This window comes from Amphimedon queenslandica, unplaced genomic scaffold (genome assembly GCF_000090795.2).
Source record: "Amphimedon queenslandica unplaced genomic scaffold, v1.1 AMPQUscaffold_13280, whole genome shotgun sequence".
In the NCBI taxonomy this organism is placed as follows: Eukaryota; Metazoa; Porifera; class Demospongiae; order Haplosclerida; family Niphatidae; genus Amphimedon; species Amphimedon queenslandica.
The window spans coordinates 21,796-26,623 of NW_003546484.1; the positions used below are offsets into that span (position 1 = coordinate 21,796).

The following is a 4,828-nucleotide window of genomic DNA, read 5'->3' on the forward strand; positions in this document are numbered from 1 at the left end:
ATAAGAGGCTACACTGTACATGTATTAAGGACAGGTAGTGTGGGCCCAATGGTGTCCTTAATAAAGAGGCTACACTGTACATGTATTAAGGACAGGTAGTGTGGGCCCAATGGTGTCCTTAATAAAGAGGCTACACTGTACATGTATTAAGGACAGGTAGTGTGGGCCCAATGGTGTCCTTAATAAAGAGGCTACACTCTATACTTACTCATAACTGAATTAATAAATCCACTGACAGTAAGCTAATGCAGTTACAGTACAATTGATGAATCAGTGAAGACTAACAGTATCAAATAACAATGTGACACATATAGGCTACTATACACATGATAACAGTATAACTGGTAATATGTGACACATACTATAAACTATATCATAATAATACAACTACTTGTAGTACAGGGATAAATGGAATATAGTCAGAAGGAGAGAGAGAGAGAGAAAGAGAGAAAGAGAGAGAGAGGAAAAGTGGGAGAGAGAGAGAGAGCTAGAAAGGAAGAGAGGGAGTGGGAAAAGAAAATTACCTCAACTGTAAGAAGGTGAGTGTGGTGTGAGCTAGGTGTGGAAGATAAGGATAACAATCCTCAAGGATATTGTGAGATTATTTACTGAAGACTTCTAAAGGAAATGAATAAAGAAGATACCACATAAAGTACACAATAAAACCACTTCACCAACTCACTCATATACACATGTACATGTACAGACTATATATAGCCTCTATATAATGGACACTTTGGTACCATCAATCCATGAAGGATAGTAGATTTGACTTTAAGTCTTTAAAATTATTTTGAAACTGAAGAAAGAGAAGAGAGAAAGGACTCTTATATAAAGAACTGAACGGAAATGACATATTAATTAATAATTAACCACAGGATAAAGTATGCACAATTTCACATCAAAAATGAAGAACTATATTACATCACTCATAAAGTTTTAATTGGAATCAGCTAAAGCTTTCTACACAGCATAAGGGCATCAATATGTATCAGAAAATGTAATAAAAATTTGGGGTGATTTCGGAACCATTTTTTGGAAAAAACCATGGACTATAGCCTTGGGTAATTCTCAGATTTTGATACTTTCTTAAAATGGCCATAACTTGAAAAATTGAAGTCGGAATCAGCTCAAACTTTCTATACAGCATAAGGACATCAATATGTATCAGAAAATGTAATAAAAATTTGGGGGGATTTCGGAGCCATTTTTTGGAAAAAACCATGGGCTATAGCCTTGGGTACTTCTCAGATTTTTGACATTTTCTTAAAATGGCCGTAACTTGAAAAATTGAAGTCGGAATCAGCTCAAACTTTCTATACAGCATAAGGACATCAATATGTATCAGAAAATGTAATAAAAATTTGGGGTGATTTCGGAGCCATTTTTGGAAAAAACCATGGGCTATAGCCTTGGGTACTTTTCAGATTTTTGACATTTTCTTAAAAGGACTATAACTTTAAAAATTGAAGTCGGAATCAGCTCAAACTTTCTATACAGCATAAGGACATCATACATTATACATAAATTATATGTACATTTGAGCACATGTAAAATTCCATATTGCTTGAATTTAAAAATTTTCAAACCATAGATATATAACTCAAGTTAATTTTACAATTTTAATCTGCTACAAATTTGTACAAATAGACAAAAATTCACACAAGTGAGTTTCACAGAAAGTTATATGACATTAAAATTTTTGTGTTTATAGTACTTATGGTGAGGCATTTCTGGTAGTATAACGGAGGTGGGGTAATTCCATCATTTTTTCAATAAAAGGTTTTGAAAAGTATTATCTGTTGCTAAAGTTGCTCTTATTCTCAATTATAAATTCAACATAACAAAGATCAAAATCACTTTCACAAAAATAATAAAGAAAAAACAAATATGTGAAAAAATTACATGACCCACCTGCTAGCAAGGCCCCAACCAACCTTCACTCTAATCCTACCTCAGTTAGATCTATTTATTAAATTTTTTAATAAAAAATAAGTACTGACTATATTTTAATCATAATACTAACCTAAATAATATAAGGGATGATAGGAAAACAATAAAATTGAGAATCTCCGAACAAAGAAAAATCCGCCATTTTAAATATGAGACATTCACGTTTATTCACGTGGTTGGAGTATCCGGAAAATAAAAAAATCACTTCAATTTTTGAGTTATGGTCATTTGATGTCCTTATGCTGTTTAGAAAGTTATACCTGTTGTTAATTGATTAATTGATTAATATTTATTATTATCATATTACAGGGAAATGGCTCCATTGTTGGATTATGTTCCTAAACTAAAAGAAGCCACACAAGTTCAGTGCAAGGGAGTGTACTGTGGAATGCCACAATAATAATAATATTATTATTATTATTATTTTATTAGTTGTTGGAGTGTATTCTGAAGTGGGACCAAGTGATGGTGAAATCAATAATATTCCATACATATATTCAACTGTTAACAAGAATACTGATGTAACTCAAATTTAGGTAAATATATACTGTCTGATAATGAATGAATGAGTAAAGGTCATTAGGAGGAGTTATAATCTTTTAGTATATACAATATAATGTGAAGTTATTTCTATAGACAGTACTGTATACTAATGATAGGTATAGAGTGTATGTACAGAGGGTTGGTGGGGCAGACCTCATATCAATAGACAGCAGCCATACAGTGATATCCTGTTATTATTATAAACCTTGCATGTATTAATATAGTCAAGTACAGTATAGTATCTCTTTTGTGAGGTCACCCTCTGGTTAATAGTCACAGTATAGTTTTTCCTATGGACAATATAATGTAAAATAGAACTTGTTAAGTTTTATTTAAAAGTGGTCTTAGTGATTTCTCAATAGGGGGAACAACTGAACTCTACTCTATACTTTAATGATGATATGTATATTGTTACCAGGGTATTTCATACTGTAGATTATACTGTACTGATATGTGATGTGTTAGTGTGTAACTGGCTTAAGCTGTCATTGAATTGTATAAGCTATTATCTAATTGAATAAAATAGAATGACGATAATTTTGTATAGGTTATACACCGACACAACATAAGAACAGGGAATGTCACTGTCTACTTACTACTAGTACTTAATGTGATTATTGATTGTTAATACTGTAGGTCACAATGTGTAAATGAGCTGTTATTTTGTACAAAATTAGTTCAATAATTTTAGTATTATTAGTTATTAATTTTTTGTAGCTTTTTTGTTCAGTGTACTTCTCTTCTAGTTTCCTTGTTATTATCAATTAGTCTTAATAAACAACCCATTGTTTATTATAATGTAATGAATGTGTACTGAACTGAACATCAACAACAATAACAACAACAATAGAAGCAATGAACATACAATATATAACTAATGGAGACTACAATGGAACAATAACAAAAACAACTGTAAGTGAGTAGCATTTGTTGCATTTTGTGGCGGAGCTTCTTCAAGATGTTTTTCCAAGAAATCTCTTGCTTTTTTGTCCAAATTATTATAAATCATCATATTACACACAATGGCCTTCTTTACAAATAGCATGTTCTCTCAAGTTTTTGGGTCATAATTGTCTAGTACAGAATAATTATTAACATTTTATGCCACTTATATTTCATTTATCTAATATGGGACAAAAAATATTTTAGCATTTTCTTAAAGCTTAAAGTCTACTCTATTTAACAATACCAAGGTTCTGTAACTGGTTTTTAGATACAAATTTGTACTACAGATGTTTGTAATGTGTATTTTTTACTTACCATTGAATATATTCCTTTATGTAAAGACTATAATGGTTTGTCTTATACCAGCAAGTAGTGCACTTTGACTGCTCAATGCATACAAATTTTCACAAGGACAGCTTATTTTATTCATGAGTTATTTCAATTAAAAAAAATAGAGTTAAAAATAAAATTGTGTGTGCGTGGGCGTAGTTGCTGCAAATAAATCTTGCTAAGGGAAGGAGTTTCCGGTTGGTTGTGGTTCGACTGTGAATAAATGCTTGTTTAGCCACACATTTGATTTCAGGTTACTCTGTTGAGTCTACAAGGAATAAGCAATATTAATAATAAATGTAAAAAGTACATGTACTTTGCATTAATGTTTACAAAGAACTTTGTAGCCTATTTTCATCTCTAAAAATAATTTGACAGGAATGTCATTCTACAGATAACGAAAAAAATTTTTTTACAGCAATAATAGTTTTTACTGACCTGGAAATATACTGGTGTCACATTAAGTAGTGCCAAGGGAAATAAAGAGTTGATAATATATCTAGTCTTGGGGAAATGTTATCTGTTAAACAGAGATAAGAAGTTAAAAATAAACCTTTCATTGCAAATGCCATACACATGGAGCTAGATATTTCTGTGGCCCAAAATTTCTGCTAATTATGCAGATTTCGAAAACTGTGAAAATTTAATCCTTTAAAATCAGTACACATTGAAAGGCATGGTGATTTTGCTAAAATAAAATCTGCAAAATTCACAGAAATTTTGGGCGACAGTAATTTCTAGCTACAATTAAAGAAATTTCTAGGTACAATTCTAAACATTAGTAGCATAATAAAATAAATCATTTAATGAATAATTATTCTATTAAGTACCAACATCTCCAAATATAGCATCCAGAGTTTCGTCCACCACCATGAACAATACTGATAGCTTTTCGTGACATTCTAATTATCATAAAAATAGCATACACGTAAATTCAAAACTACAAAACTAACAGCTTTAATAGTCAGAAGTACTGTAAAAGTGGAATATGTCATTGCTTGCATTATTTAATGCATGAATAAAAAATTTACGAATTTAAAAACTATACTGACTAAAA

General features: G+C 30.9%; 2 long non-coding RNA genes across 8 annotated transcripts in view; both read right to left on the reverse strand.

The window, feature by feature from the left end:
- The window catches only part of LOC109583808 (uncharacterized), a 4,427-nt gene extending 2,259 nt beyond the window's left edge, over positions 1 to 2,168 (reverse strand). The window contains exons 1-3 of the long non-coding RNA XR_002185708.1: positions 2,027 to 2,168; positions 1,915 to 1,965; positions 525 to 799 (exon numbers count right to left, since the gene is read on the reverse strand). This is a non-coding gene — a long non-coding RNA (uncharacterized LOC109583808). The remainder of the gene's footprint in view (positions 1 to 524; positions 800 to 1,914; positions 1,966 to 2,026) is intronic.
- A 1,384-nt stretch (positions 2,169 to 3,552) lies between these two features.
- The window catches only part of LOC109583807 (uncharacterized), a 2,415-nt gene continuing 1,139 nt past the window's right edge, over positions 3,553 to 4,828 (reverse strand). For 3 of the 7 annotated variants that reach the window (XR_002185703.1, XR_002185701.1, XR_002185702.1), the window contains 4 exons: positions 4,602 to 4,673; positions 4,210 to 4,291; positions 4,088 to 4,159; positions 3,553 to 4,039 (listed from right to left, as the gene is read on the reverse strand). This is a non-coding gene — a long non-coding RNA (uncharacterized LOC109583807). Of the gene's footprint in view, positions 4,040 to 4,087; positions 4,160 to 4,209; positions 4,292 to 4,601; positions 4,674 to 4,724; positions 4,823 to 4,828 lie in introns of those variants that run through there. The other 4 variants (XR_002185706.1, XR_002185704.1, XR_002185705.1 and 1 more) reach the window with 4 other exon arrangements.